This window comes from Motacilla alba, chromosome 3 (genome assembly GCF_015832195.1).
Source record: "Motacilla alba alba isolate MOTALB_02 chromosome 3, Motacilla_alba_V1.0_pri, whole genome shotgun sequence".
NCBI classification, from domain to species: Eukaryota; Metazoa; Chordata; class Aves; order Passeriformes; family Motacillidae; genus Motacilla; species Motacilla alba.
The window spans coordinates 61,974,595-61,990,782 of NC_052018.1; the positions used below are offsets into that span (position 1 = coordinate 61,974,595).

General features: G+C 42.5%; 1 protein-coding gene across 18 annotated transcripts in view; it reads left to right on the forward strand.

Moving 5' to 3' along the window:
* The window catches only part of HIVEP2 (HIVEP zinc finger 2), a 136,475-nt gene that overhangs the window by 44,371 nt on the left and 75,916 nt on the right, over nt 1-16,188 (forward strand). For 3 of the 18 annotated variants that reach the window (XM_038132891.1, XM_038132890.1, XM_038132895.1), the window contains exon 1: nt 4,990-8,234. The exons of the other annotated variants lie outside the window; for them this stretch is intronic. The gene's annotated coding sequence lies outside the window, so the exon portion shown is untranslated. Of the gene's footprint in view, nt 1-4,989; nt 8,235-16,188 lie in introns of those variants that run through there. 18 annotated transcript variants of the gene reach the window in all.

Here is a 16,188-nt window from a genome sequence, read left to right on the forward strand (position 1 = left end):
GTTTGAGGGAGTCCAGGAAGAGAGGAATTTGGGTATAACTAACAAGCGAAACTGTCTTTTGAGGAGAAATCCCTGAAGAGTCTCTATGAGATGTCATACTTTTTTTCTGTGTTGTTTAAGAAATATAAAAGATGAAGCAGTGTGATTCGGTAATTTTACTTTTTTCAATAAAAAAGATTTTTAAGAATGCTTTATGAGTTTGATCCTTGCGTTCCTTCCTTGATCGTTGAGCAATATGAAAAAACCTCACAAAAAGAAAAGAAACCACCTCTTTTAGAGGAACCTACTCACAGATTTAAACTGTGCAGTTTGCCACAAAGGGAAAAAATTTGCAAAATATCACAAATGGGCATTTCTGAAACATCAGGCATAGTTGGGTTTCAATGGGCCTAGTAAGCAAATCAACGCAGAACTTGACACACCTTCTGGGGTGATCTCCCCTTTTGACAGGTACTGGTGGCAGGGACCAGCCAGGAGGCTCCAGCCAAGATGGGTCTCTCTCCCTTGCATAGAGTGGTTTGGACATTCTCCTTTCTTCCCCCTGCAGTTCCTTCAATGCCCTACTGGCTCTCTGATGGTCCCTGCTGAAATTGTCTGCATCAGTGTCTGAAGTGCCTCTCAACTTTGAGAGGTCAGCTTTTCTTTTCCTTGGCCTGGATTCTTCAGTACTGCCAAAGCTGGAAGTGAGTGGGCAGGTGGTTGGAGGTTGTGGAAAGGTTTCCCACTGTGGTTTCATGACCCAGAGGGGCTACTCTTGCTACCTGCCCTCTGCAGCCCACACTGGGCTGGTTTGGGCAGCTGGGTGGGCAGTGAGCTGTTGGAATAGCCAGGGATTTCTGATGGATGAGCACCTTGGATTGGCTTCCCATGGGCACAGGCAAACTCTAGAGCTGGCAGGAGCACACAGCTGGCATTGAGAGGAAGAAGCAAAGTGGCATCCTCCCCTCTTGGGTGGCAGCTTACCACTGGACTGACCTAACTGAAGCATGAAACTTCATCCTCAAGGGCAGGTCAGATCGTGTGCATGTGAGGTCGTTAACACCTAAATACGATCTTACATTATCACAGTGCTCAGGGATGGAGAAAGTGAAGACACTGGAGTTTCCTATGCTGCCCTTTCCCACTCCCCAGTTTTGGTGATCCCTAGTCACTCTCTCTGTGTTTCCCTTTCCAGATGGTGTTAGAAATGGGTATACATTCTGAATTAATTTTTTTTGGCAGTACCTGTGGATGAAGATTGTTTTTACTGATTTGCAATCAAACATCAAACTTAAATAAATGTAATTTCAGAATAGTCTCTTTGTAGTCACTGTCTTTATTTTTGCTTTACAGTATCTCTGAGGTACTCCTAATTCTGTGCATTGGAATTACAGAGTCACAGGATGGTTTGGGTTGAAAGGGACCTTTAAAGATTTTCTAGTTCCAACCCCCCTGCCATGGGCAGGGGCACCTTCCACTAAACCAGGTTGCACAGGCCATCCAGTCTGGCCTTGAACACTTCCAGGGATGGGGCATCCACATCTTCTCTGGGAAACCTATTCCTGTGCTTCACCATCTTCACAATAAAGAATTTCTTCTTTATATCTTATCTAAACCTACCCTCTTTCAGTTCAAAGTGTTGCCCCTTGTTCTATCACCTCAGACCTTGGTAAGAAGTCCTCTCTTATAGGTGCCCTGTAGGTACTGGAAGGCTGTTGTAAGGTCTCCCCAGAGCTTTCTCTTTCTTCTTCAGGCTGAATACCCTCAAGTCTCACAGCCTGGCTTCACAGGAGAGGTGCTCCAGCTCTCTAATAATCTTTGTGGCCCCTTCTGGATCCACTCCAACAGGTGTGTGTTTGGCTTGTTGTCACCAGAGCTGCATATGGTATCCAGGTGGGGTCTCACAGGAGCCCAGTAAAGGGACAGAATTATGTCCTTTGATTTGCTGGCCACACTGCTTTTGATGCAGCTCAGGATGCAGTTGCCTTTTTGTGCTGCAAGTGCACATTGCTGGGTCATATCTAATTTTTCATCTAACAGTGTATTTGGTTTGTGTAGCAAGGTTTTGGTAGCAGGGAACTACAGCTGTGGCTTCTGTGAGAAGCTGCCAGAAGCTTCCCCTGTGTTTAATGGAGCCAGTGTCAGCTGGCTCCTAGATGGATGTGCCGCTGGCCAAGGCTGGGCCCATCAGCAACAGAGGTGACTTCACTGGAATAACAGATTTAAGAAGGAAAAAAGTTGCTGCACAACAGCAATTGCATCCGGAGAAGGGCAGGGTGAAAACATGTGAGAGCAACAGCCCTGCAGACACCAAGGCCTGTGAGGAAGGAGGGGCAGGAGGTGCTCCAGGCTGCACATTCTTGGGATGCAGACCATGGTGAGGCAGCTGTGTCCCTACAGCCCATGGAGTTACACTGTGGATCAGATACCCACCTGCAGCCCATGGAGGGCCCCACACTGGAGCATGGGGATGCCTGAAAGAGGCTGTGACTCCCATGGGAAGCTTGTGTTCTCCCTCATGGGAGGGACCCCACATTGGAGCAGGGAAATGAGTGTGAGGAGTCCTCCCCCTGAGGAGGAAGGAGTGGCAGTGACCACAGCCCCATTCCCCATTCCCCTGCACTACTGGCAGAGAGGAGGTAGAGAAGGTCTGGAAGGTCTGGAGTGAAGTTAAGCTTGGTGAGAAAGGAAGGGTGAGGGGAATTTTTTTTAAGGTTTGATTTTATTTCTCATTATTCTACTCTGTTTTGTTTGTTTGTTTGGTTGGTTGGTTGGTTTTTGGTGAGTTTTTTGTTTTTGTTTATTTTTTTTTCAAGAAATTAGACTTCTTTGCTCACATTGAGTCTGTTTTGTCTGTAATGGTAAGTGGTGAGTGATCTCCTCCATCCTTATATTTTTTTGTGTGTGTGTGTTTTTTCTCCCCTGTCCATTTGAGGAAGGGAGTCACAGAGCAGCTGTGGTGGGCTCCTAGTGTCCTGTCAAGTCAACCCACCACAGAGTGCCTGCAAGTCCTCCACAGGGCTGCTCTCAAACCATTCATTCCCTGTCTGTCCCCATACTGGGGTTTGCCCCAACCCATGTGCAGCTCCTTGGCCCTGGCCATGTTGAATTTAGAGAGGTTCACACTGGTCCACTTTTCAAGCCTATTAAGGTCCCTAGAGATGGCATCCCTTCCACCAAGTGTATCAGTTGCACCGCTGAGCTTGGTGTCCCCTGCCAACTTGCTAAGGGTGTACTCAATTCCACTCTGTCATTAATTAAGACATTGAACATAATTAGTCCCAGTAAGGTTCCACGAGGAACACTGCTTGATGCAGATCCATTTGGACATTGAGAGGTTGACTGCAACTCTCTGGGTATGGCCAGCCAGGCAGTTCCCTTTCTATTGAAAGGTCCAGCCATCAAATCCTTATCTCCCCAGTGTAGAGAGACAGAGACGTTGAGTGAGACTGTATCAGGGAGACCTTAAAGAAGGCAAGACAATGACATCAGTTTCTCTTTCCTTATCCACCAGTGCAGTCATGTAGAATAATATATAGAATAAATCTGTCATGTTTGGATGATTAACATTATTTAGTCCCTTCAACTCAAGTGGCATACATACAATGTGAACAAACCACTGAGACTAGTGTTTTTTATCACCACATTCTAGAAATACTTTAAAGGAATTTTGGTAAAGAATAGATCTTACAGTATTTTTAGTTATTATATTGGGATAGGGTTGTACACAGACAAGGCTGTTGCTATCAAATGCTAGTTTCTTATTTCAAGAACCCCCAGTTTCAGGTGCTCAGGCAATAGCTTTCTTTAGTATTATGGTTTGATTTACTTTAGAACTTTGATATAAACTCTGTAATTTATTGTTAACTATGCTACCAATGTATCTAGTTTATACTATATGAAAGGTAGTGTTAATTTGAAATTTAACTTCAAGTGTACTTATTTCCACAGATAAAAATGTTGGTTTTTTGTTAAATATCTAAAATAAGCACAAGTCCCACCACCATCATCCATTGTTACTCATCTTAGATTTCTTTCAGGGGTACTTGAATGCAAGGGGAGGTAAGAGAGTCCTGCTTCCAAATAAAGAAAAATCAATATGTAGTCTCAGAAGCCTGTGCTTCTATATTTTAATTTTTTTTTCAATTATAATCAATATTCCCTGTTTTACCAATGCTAGCAGTGAGAGAAAGGCCCTAAGACATTGATGGGCAAACAGACTGAGAATAGCATGAACTATATTTATGTTTCTGACATCTGTGTCCTGGTTTATCTAATGTTGGATGATATGGTGACTAAATGCACCATACCATCCCATCCTCAGTGAGCCAATATTTTCTAATACTGCCCCTTGTTCCAAAAACATAGAAATTTCAAATAACAATTTGCTAATGGGAGGTGTTCTCTTACTGTGTTTGGAAATATTACAATCTCTTTACTTTTCATAAACAATATTCCTGCACTACATTAATGTATATTCAAAACTGGACACTCCTGGGCCAGTAAGAGATAATTCATCAGCTTTCTACTTCAAATACAGTATTTTAAAAACTATTACGAAGTTTTGTATAACAGGACATCTCAAGACTCTTTAAGACTTACTTAAATGGGTATACATAGTTACCACTGTAACCATGATTCCTTTTTTGTCCTTCACCTGTTTTCATTATATTTTTTCTGTATTGAAAAGTAACATGTTTTTACTACTGGAAAAAGCAAAAGCTGCTCCTGCCAGATCCTAATTTTCCACCATATCTCCTTTTGTCCTGGAGATACCATCTTCACTGCCCATCTGTCACATTACCACATCTGTACCCATTCTCTTCAAGGGTTTGCCGCATTCTTTTATGTTTCAAGAAATCAGGGTTTTGAAAAGTCTGTTGCCGACCAGAAAAGAAATTGCACAAACCAGCCTTGTTCTAGGTCTCCCATGTCAGAACTGGCAAAACCAACAGCTGGTTGAAAAAAAAGAACAATCACCCCCTCCAAAAAAAAAAAAAAAAACAACAAAAAAACAACCAAACCAAAAGACGCACCAAAACAAACCCAAAAAACCCAAACAAACAAAAAAACCCCAAACCACCACCACCAAAACCCAGAAAAACCAAGCAAGCTGAAAAATGAACTGTGCCAAAGATTCCACTTTCCAAATGGAGTAAAATGCCTCTTTTATGTGAACAAAGGATTTTGACTGCTCCATGCTCAAATAAGCCCTTCATCTTTTAATTGATGTAGAGATTTGTATTACAACCACTTAATGAGTATTGACTGAGTCTGTACCATCCTTTTCCTGGAGGTGTATGTATGTAGAGAAAGGAACATTAGCTGGAATGTTGTAGTAAGGTATTGGAGAAATGGAGTCCTAGGACCCTTCCAAAATGCCTGGTCACTGTAATTAACTCATTCTGTCTTCCAAAGGCAGATGGCATATGGGAAGTTAACTTTCCAAAGATAGCTGGAAGTTGCAGGATTAGCCTTATGCTTCCCACACATTTGAGCAGTTTCTGCTTTACAACTACTGTTCAAACACAGAAGTACACAGTATATGCTGCAGCTTCCTTTTTTCCCAATCAAGGTTTAAACAGACATTCTGAGAATCATGAATGCAATCCTAAAAGTTAGTCTGTCTCACAGTATTTATTTTGAGCTTCAAATCCTGATCTCCCTTCTGTGTTTAATTTGATTAATGGTTAATAGGGCCATCCAGAGTTCTCCACAGAGGTTTATGGCTTTAATTAAATGCACAGAGACAGCCAGCTCCAGCCAACCTCTGCCTCTTTTAGCTGGACAAGGAGGAAGAGAGCAGAGCTTTAACCCTGCTTTCCACACAGACTCCTGTTCTCTTGCATCCTTTGGGCAGCCTGGTGTGGCTTTGAGCAGATGCACTCGCTCAAAGGTGCCGAAGAACTGTTCTGGCAGCTGCCAGGCAGCTGCCTGCCACCACAGGCTCAGCATTTCCTGAGACAGCTCTTCCTCGGCAGGGGTTTTCCTCCAGCCAGGAGAGGTCTCCTCTTTGGGATTTGGACACTGTTTCGTTGACGTCACCTGTCACACTGGAGATTATGTTCAAAGTATGCATTAGCATCCCTGCCTCGTGGCTTTCCCAGCTTTGGAGATGTGCTCCAGCTGTGTCCCTGCTGGACAGGGACATGCAGCTATAAGGTGATGAGGCCCTGTACCTCAGTGGTACCCGATGCAGCCTCCAGGAGAGGGGCTGGAGGCAGAGAAGAGGAAAGCTCACCCTGCTTGCCAAGGCTTGTGTGATGGCAAAAGGGAGGCCCTGGGCTCTGAGCTGTGAAATTGTCTGATCCATCACCAACTAACTTCAGAATGTGTGGCAGAACACAATGAAAGACTTACAAGCTTTTTTAAGGCTCCAGCTAGAGGGGAATTGCACTACTTCCAAATGGGTGAGGGGCTTCCTGTGTTTCATGCAAAATCGCATGTTGTATTTTTCCATGCAATGTGCAGACTTGCTACAAATTATATTTAGGTGCTTCACCAGTTCTTGGAAGGAGGTACTGAACACAGTTATACCTCCCCTGTTTTTCACAGCATTTATGCTATTTAAGGAGCTCCTGCAGATGAGAGCACTAAGGGATTTGAGTGTTTTGATTCCTGTATCTTCTGTAGGAAGTGGTTTGTTTTATTCCAGGGCGCTGCATTTTAGGGGCACCAGTGAAAGACCCAGGAATGTCATGAGAAAAGAGAGACTGCTGCTCAGTGTCTGCAGGAAATTGGTGAGGAAAATCAGCTAGAGGGCACCAATATTTCTTCTTAGGGCCGTTAAATGAGGCCATGTGGACTGGCAGCATATGGATGCATGAGAGAAACATGAGGGCTTTACGAAACAGTTGTGCTAAAAATAATTTTTGGTGTTATTTTTAATAATGTTATCACAGATGAAGAAAGTGAGGTAGAAGTTCATAGCCTGAGACAATTCCTTCTCCTGCTTTACAGTATAAACACTATAAATCCTTGAGTGTTTGTTTGGCTAGGTAATGCTTTCCAAAAGTATGTCAATAAAATAGGCATCAGAGCCATAAAATATTTTCCTATATTTAGAGTCTAAATGTGCAATAAAAAGTCAGTAAACTTTAGACTCCTAAGCACCAAAATTGCTTTCAAAAAGGGGGGTTGGATGTTCAAATAAAAAATTTTAAAAAATACAGATTTTAATATTGCCAAAAATGCACAGTCAGTGTTTCATGCTCAGTGGTGTTAGTAGGTTCAGCTACAGCCTTGTAAGTTGAGTTGCTGTCTGGGCATGAGAAGGATCCTGAAACTGTTGGAGGGGGCAGGAGTATTGTAGGATTATCAGTTGATTGGTTAATTTAGAGGATTATGTTTTTAATGCCAAAAAATCCAGCTGCACAGAATTGCAGAATAATTTAGGCTCAAAGGGATTTCTGGGGATCCTCTTTCTAGCCCCTGCTCAAAGTGGGTGCACGGTACGTGGTTTTGCATGTTGCAAGAACTTACCTTTACATGGTTTTGATTTGTGCAAGAAAGATTAACTATTTGGGTACTTTTCTTTTTGTGCAATACAGAGACAAATACCAAAGAAGGATAAAAATTAAGGCAAAAGTTGATCCAGATAGCATTTAAGCAGCTCCAAAATACCCCGTACCATTTTGCATATATTGTTTTGGTTTTTTATGATAAAGAAACATTGCTCTAGGCTAGCACCAAGGGGCTTAGTTTAAACATTTGTGAATTAATTTTAAATTGTTCTTTTCATTGCTGGCTAATATGCAGGAGGAATTGGTAAATATTGAGAGCAAAGGCTATACAGCGTTTTTAGCCAGTTCTGTTTAGACTTAATCACTACAATGCAGTGTTAAAATTTACAAAACAGCTTGTAATTGCAGTAGCTTATTTAAACCAGCTATTTGTGGTTATGTCTGCTGAGGAAACTTAAGCTTCAATGTTCCCCAGCCATCTAATAGCAGCAAATTGACTGCGGGTCTCTTGAAGGAATATCTAAATGTAGGCTGTTGAATAATCCCTTTGGGGGCCCTGTAACTATTTTTGTGCCTGGATATGCGTCATCAGTGGGTATTTTCTCTGGTGACTAGCTTACATCAGTAGGTCTCCTACCATACGCTCTATCAGTGAGTGACTTATGATTGATGGGAGTCACGGCCGCTGTTTAGCTTTTATCTGTGACCTCAAATAATGGACGACAGGAATTTCCAGGCTGTTAAATTCCTTGAATGACTGAAGACACGGGATGGCTCTGCTGATAAACGCAGGTAGTACCCAGATCCTGGGTGTTCACCGGGGGCTGGGGCGGGGAGGAAGGAGAGGGGGGTTCCTCGGCTGCCAGGCGGTGAATCCGGCGCCGCCGCGTGCGGCGAGCTGCGCGTCCCCGGACGCCGGGAAGCGGCCGCGCCGGAGGATCGCCGGGCGGCCGTGATGCTCCGACTCTCCCGGCTCTCCAGCCATCCGTGCCCGCCGGTGGCACTGGCGTTGCCATGTGTTCAGCTGGCTGATCTTTAGGGCAGTTTTTCCCGTTCGTTTGAAACCAGGGAGACGCGCAGCTCGCAGCTCTGTGGAGGGAAACGCTGTGGAATTTTCAGCTGCAGTCTGGTTGGTTTTTAACCCTTTTTATTACCGTCAGCAGCGAGTGGATTTATTGGCGTGCTTCACCCAGGTGCTGCCTGGGCTAAATCTGAAGGTGCAGTAGGCTACGTGGTCTTAAGGTTAAGTTGCACCTGCCACAGTGACCCACTGAGCACACCGTCGTAGTTCATTTCCTGGCGTTCAGTACTTCATTTTAAGGAAATAAGGACTGCAGATACTGAGTTATCTCCTCTTTCTGTGTCCACTCTGCCTTTCTGTCTGACATGCGAAATGGGGCTGCAAGACAGCTACAAGATTTTCTGTGTTACCTGTGACGAATTTAGCAGCTTGAGTCAGCCCTACAGCGAGGCACTTTGTCATTTCTTCTTTCCCTCCTGTTCTTCTTGTCTCAATCCCTTTGATAAAGCTATGATAGGAAACAAGAGATTGGCTGTCTATGAACTTGTGCACAGCAATCTCTCAAGCCCTTCTCCTGGTAACCAGAGAGTAAAAATGACAGATATAGATGCTCCCAATGTGATTGAGGATTAAAAAGAAAAAATCCTTAATGCTGTTTATTGTGTGGCATTGTTTGGCTGAGGGAGGATAGCAGCTGGATCCAAATTCCTTCTCACCACTTCTTCCTGTTGGCAGGTGGCCTTCCGCACAGGCTGGGCTTGCAAACTCTCATGCGGGTCTTACTTATTTGAGCGCCTACCATTGTTTTCCATTCAGGTGACAGGGGATTGGGTTTTGTGCGAGATTTTGAGACTTGAAAAGTTTCAGAGGGAAAACAGTCGCTTTGTTTGAACTCGCCTGTGTGCTCCCTCCTCCGCATGTACTAGCCCAGAGGTCGTAGTTAATGAATGAAACCCGGCTTCCTGCAGAAGCCAGTTAACCCCTGTCTGTGCCTTTGCTGACACAGGGCTTACAGGTGTGAGCTGCCGTGGCGTGGATGCCCTCGCTCTGAGCAATACGGGCTGTGTGTACCTCTCTGCTGCCTTCAGACAGGTGCCTGGTCCAACACATGCACTGGGGCTGAAGTAAATTTCCTCATCTGCTCTGGCTAGTTGAGCGCTGGTCAAGAATTGCATTCAGCAGAAACAGTAGGAAGAGAAGCAGCAATTAAAAAGAAGCTTGGAAAATCAAGAGGGAGGGAGGAGGGAATAGGAAGGTCTTCATTGAACTGTGATTTACAAGTATAATCTTTTATTTCTGGGTTTATTTTTTTTAAGTCGCTTCAGTAACAATTTGGGATACATGACAAACTGGTTATATAATTCAAAATCTGTGAAAGGTTGAGCACAAAATTGTTTGATGAATCTTGAGTCATTTGCATTAAAAATCAGTGGATTCTCCTAGGGTGTGCTTTGCATATGTAAAGCTTGCTAACTGGTTGATGCTACTATATGTGTCATTTACCTCAGCTTTCTAGGAATCAAAATGCCTGGCTCCACAGTAATATCTTTTGGCTAATATTGACCTCATTTGCCCCCATTTTTAGGGGTATCATGTTTTAGGATAGTGATAGTATTTTGGGGTGGCTTTCATTTACAGTATTTGTGCAAAAGCTCAGCGTTACCACCTTTCGAGAAGGACTCTTCAAACCTTCAGAACATTTCCAGAAAGGGTTGCCGTTTTCTAAGAAAAAGTGTTGGCAAGTTGCCTGCCGTTTCCTGATGCTTGGCACTGAGGCCAAGGCAGAGGGATGAATTCCAAACTGGCATGTGGCAGGGTGTGTAGGTACCTCCCTGTGTGCTGTGACAGAGATGTCGCGCTGGGGACAAACTTAATTTAGGCGCTGACCCTGCAGTGAAGTCACGCCCCATGGATGCCTGGGTCTGTATGCCTACACCCTGTTGCCTTCAGAGACTAAGTGCAGGCACCAAGTTCTGCTGGCACAGCTTGAATTGAGGAATGACGACCGCAGTAACTAAAGCCTTGTTTTTCCAGAAGAGCCTTCATTTATTCAACATCGGCCTTTAAAATCTTGACAGTCTCCCTGCACAGTGGCTAACCAGATGTTCATCTGTTTAGTTAAAATAATTAGGTGTTGTGAGCAAGGGATACTGCACATTCACCGAAAGTCAGAGTATTCACTGCTGCATCTTGTAATATCTCCATCGGCAGAGCTCTCCCTCCTCCAGTGAAGTGTGTTGGTGTTTCAATGTGCAACTAGTTCCCAGTGGGCACAGGACTGTAATTACCATACCTGGGAGGCAAAAACGGAGACTGAATCTGACACAGGAATACTGGGGCTTCATTCTGAAATCTGGTTTAAGATGAAATGCAATTCTTTTCTCTTCCATCTCTCCCACCTGTTAAATCTGTGACTGTATACTCTGCACAGGTGATGTAGTATTGGGTATTTGTTGAGGGTCATGAGTTGGTATTTAATAGTCTTGTATCATTTTTACACAAAGTACTCTCAGAGCTTAAATACTCTTGAGTATAAAGAGGTGCTCTGGGATAGAAAGAAGAGAAAAAAATTAGAAAGCTCACCTTACCATGGCCCACCATTATGATGGTACTATTTTGTTTGAAGAGTGACTGTATGGAGCAGGCAGTGCTGCTCATTCATTAGTGAAATCTTAAACACAAGTAAGTATACATTATTAGTGTGAGCTGGCTATAGGTTGTAAAACTACTCTGAAATATGAGGCAAAGTGTGATTTGACATTTTCAGGGGACATGGTATATTTTGTTTGTTTTCATTCAAAATCATCTATTATAGTCATAAATACTTTATCTCTCAAGGTGATCTTTGTGTTTCCTTAAAGTCCAGTTGAAATCAGTGAACCAATTCCCAGATGCTTGGAAACTGCAGTTTTGGTCAGTTTGTGTGAGCAATGGCTTATATAGTTTCATTGGTATGTCTTGGGTTTTGCTCCTTTGGGTATTGTGGAAGAAATAAAGGTTAGCCATCACTTCATTTAGGCATTACTTTTCTGTAGGGAAAAATAAGGAGTTACTCATAAACATTGCTCATATTTGTAGTGATAGAGTAACAAAAGCAAAGAGGAAGAAATAATACAAGAAAAATATGTGTAAAGAAAAGTTGGAACAGTGAAAAAAGTTACTTCATTTTTTGTGAACATAATTTTTTTAATCCACTTGGTCCACTGAATGAAGAGCCTTCTATCTTTTTGATGTTACTGTATACAGTAATGTGAGTGAATGGAGTGAGATACACTTCAGCTCCTCCTGTGTGTTTCATGCCTGATAACCTTGGTCCTGAGACCTTTAGTCGTCAGCTCAGTCCTCCCTGCAAGTGGCCAGTGACTTTAATAGATTGTTGGAGATACAGGACTAGGTTGTCATCTATAAATCAATTTCATAGATTTATAAATGTTACCCTGGCATCAAACAGTTAATTTGAATTAAATCCACCTCTTTGTTGGCATGTGGGCAGAAGAGAGAAGGAATATACTGCAGGTGAAGGCTGTGTACTGCAGTAGACAGGAAGGTACCTCCTTTATGTCAGTAGTTTGGCACCAACTCCTGTAAACTGTGGCAGTCTTTTCTTGGTCTTGTTTCCTATATCTACATGGAGCAGTAGTTCTTCTAGCGATTTTTGCTCTTGAAAGTATTTCTCTTTAGTGTCACAAAGTGAGCATTTTTCCTGCAGGACCTCAAACAGCTCAAGTGGTGAGCTGCCAGTGACTCAGCCCAGCGTCCCTGTCCATCTGCTTGCAGCCACCAGCACTCCCTACCAGCCTCCTGTTCTCAGATGAAAAGCCAGGCGTGAATCCTGAGACGGGAGTGGCTAATGAACAGGGTTATCCTGGATAAAGAGGTCCTGTACTCCAAGGAGACAGTGAGGGAAGAAGCTTCTTTCTAAGCCAAGTTACATTTTTTCTGAGTCACATCCTGGCCTTTTGCACATCCTGGCTTGGAAACTTGCTATGAAGGAGGCAAGAAGGAGATACCACACATAGACATCCTCAGGAGCCCTGATAATGTCAGGACACCTGACGGAACAGCGGCACTTCAGAAGTGGCACTGTCATGAAGGAGGTACATGGTACTGCAATGGCTAATAACACAAGGGCAGTACAAGGTACTTATTCAAGATTGCTGAGGAGTTTGCCAAGTGTCTGTAGTTTCATGACATGACTTTGTCCCTCTGCAGACAGGCCTTTAGCATTGAAGAGTTTTCTAAAAACTCAACCAGTCTTTCTCAAGTACAATTGCCAGTTGCAACCCTGCTAGTTAAAAATAATAACAACTAAGTTAAAAAATTAAATTCCTTAGCAGGTAGTCATTTTGTTTTCACAAACTTATTCCAACATCCTCAAGGATGGACTCTCTTCTTCTTGCACTCGTATTCATCCTTTTAGGTTGTGAATTGAATGAATGTTTGGGGATTGCTCTGTGTGCTGCTTGGGACCATCTTTGTTCAGGGACAGAGGAGATACAAAGTCAGTCCATGAGGTCATGACATCTTCTGTCCCTTGTTTGGGAGGTAGGATAACAATCTGCAGTGTGAAACTCCTTCCTCTCCTTCAAGGAATCCTATTTTTTATACAAAGGCCAGCCAGACATCCTAATCTGGAAGTCTGCAGTTTGGGAATAAAAAGGGGTTATTACAACTAAGAAACTGAAAACTCATTAAACCCCCTTTCACTAATATGCAGGGAAAAGTGATAGTAACCAAATTTTCTCAGTCTAACCAAATCATGGAGCATCACGTTGACTAAAGAAAATAGGAGCCTTTTGAGGCTGCTTTGCTGTTAGCTCTCCATCCTCCGTAAAGCTCAGAGCCATGCACTGATGAAATACAGCCTGTCTTTCGAAGCGAGGAAGTGATTTTCCACCCTCTTGACTCTTGACCAGGAGCTCAGGTCTCATGCAAGCAGGAGCTTGCTGCTAGTTACAGAGGGAGCAGGGCTGCATATCAGAAGGTCAGTTGCTCTTTTTAGTTTAGCATTTTATCACTTGATTTCTATTAAATTAGATATCACAGTGGTATCAGAGATAAGATCACCTAGAAGGCAATGTCTCAAAGAGGTATGAAGTAGTAAAATGATGCAAATGAGCAAAAGGAGCATTAGTTTAACTACTAGGAAAAAAATCATTGTGGTGGAAGTCTGTTCTTTTGATGGAAACTAGAGGACCTGGTTAGTCTGAGCAACTAAAAAGTGAACTCGACAAAATGCTGAAAAATATACTACATAGATTTTTTCTTACTTAGATACAATATGATCTAATAGACTTTGGTAATTTCCTTTTTGAACTTTGAACTTTTGGGATTCTAAGATCACCTTTTAAAAATGGTCATTTTCTTGCCTGTCTCTCTGTGAACCTTCTTTGTGGAATTTTTCGTCAGTTTTATCCCAGAGGGAAGCATTTGCAGCAATCCTGCATGGTGGTATTTTGAAGACTCCAAACATTTCTCATGGCCATATCTTGCCACTGCTCCATTGTAAAATTCTCAGAATACTTGATGGGAGTTTTGCATTAAATTGTAAGGTATTTTTATCCAGCTGCTCTTTAGAGGCCCAAGTCACATCCATGCTCTATTCCCATGGTAGCCTTCTTCCACTTCCTTAAAGATACAATTTGGCTTTACAGGAAATAATAGTCATGCCTGCCACACTGTAACTAAAATATTCAGACACATGAATCTTTTTCTTGACTTCCTATAAAAATGTTATTTGTAGCTGTATTTTGTTTGTTCTGGTTTGACTGTAGTATAAACAAGAGTTTATTAAAACATTAGCTCTAAGTTACAGTTCTTTTTTGAGACTGCCAGGTCTTACAAAAAATATTACTGAAACTGCAGGGCAAAACCACATATTAACAGAAAAAATGAATAATGAGTCTGTTTTCATATGGATTTTTTACAAAGTACAGCTTGCAGTTGAACTAAATGTACTATTTCCTCCACTTCAGTCAGGAAGCTCTCATAGGCTTTTAACAGTGCCGCCAAAAAATTAATGCTTCAGCTGTTTAACAGATATCAAAAGCCAGTTTGACAATTGTAATCTCTTCCAGGAATTCCCTTTCCCATTTTCCCTCCCTATAAAAACAGATAACAAGATGCTTATATAGTAGAAATGGAAAGTCAGAGCTATTTTATGAAGTGTTGTGCATTTCTTCCAGCCTTAGGAGATGAGGCATGACATCTCCACGACAGGGTAGGAAATGCAGGCACTCTGTTGTGTAAGTAGCATTTGCTTCAAGGATTAGCTGCTTGCCAAGATAGCACAGATTTAAATGTTTCCTAAGCCATTTCTGAGTTTTTACGTAACACGGCAGTGACAGGAGAGCTGTGGAGAAGGCTGGGTAGGGACTCAAAGCAGCAACCAAGGAAAGACAAAACCAAAGGAAGCAGAGAAATATGCTGCATGTGCCAGCATCAGCTGACACGGCAGAACTGAAGGCAAGGGAAAGCAGCACCAGCCAGGCTTCTCTTGAATTTCTGTCCTCACTTTTAGCATGCAATAAGATGAGACAAACTGAAAGGATATGCCACTTGAACTTTTGTTCTGAAGCATCTCAAAAAGGCACTGAAACATAGACTCAAAGGTCAGAAGTGTTCCGTTTTCTGGAACAAATTCCCAGGACAGCTGTTAATACTACTCTGTCTTTTAAGGCTGATCTTTAATAGTATTCAGTGATACATATTAAGAAATATATAGTATTACTGTGGCTGTGGTGAGGAACGTTTTGTTCTTCTCTGACGACAGAAAGGAGATTCTGTGTTAGGAAGAGTGAAATAATTAAAGAGGTTGCCAATAAAAAAAGCCACTGTGTTTGCAGAGGGTGCCCTTGTGTTCAGCAAATGCCAATTAGAGAACTGTCACTTTATGTGTACCATGGGTTATTACTGCACAAACAGTTGTACAATTACGCACTGGGTCAGAAGGGCAAGTTACCTTCACCTCACAGCCATTATTTTAAAGCAAACACAAATGCCAGGCACACAAACATCAGGCGCTGTGGCAGTAAAGTAATGACTCTTTGAACATGCAGGTTAAAGAAAAAAGACTCCATGGAACAAACCTTGGCATTGTGGAAAGTAATTTTTACTCTGTCTGCATTACGTAGATTAGAAACATCATCTTTGTATAATGGAGAAGCACATACTTCTTCCACCACTTGCAATACAGTTTATATGCTGCTATGTTGTTCTGATGTTTGGAAATGTAAAGAGACTATACAGAATATGCATTTTTTCAGTTACTTTCTTTGATACTGAAATGTTTCTAGTCCACATGCCCTTGTAAATGAGTTTGTGCACTTCCTTCTGTTGTGCTACCAAATGGTCTGATGCCACCATCATCTGATGCACTCTGCTCTCAGCTCTTGTGTGGCTGTGACTGACTTTAGTAAATGGAATAAAGGACAGTTCTGCAAGTGACCTTGTGCAAGACATGTCCTTGGGTGATTATTACTTGCACTTCTTTGCAGGTGTTTTACTTGGTATTGTATTTTGCATATTTTACCTGAAGCTTCATTGGATTCAAATCTAAATAGGCAGAATGAGCTGGGGATGCTGTGGCCATCCTGGGCATACCCAAGATAGCTATGCTGTATGGGGATTCTTAAGTTTTGCTCTAAGGCTATCAAGTTTGCCTTCTTTTCTAATGTGGTTGCCATCTGTGCTTGTTCTGGCTTCTCTCTGGGTCGTAAGAAAGAA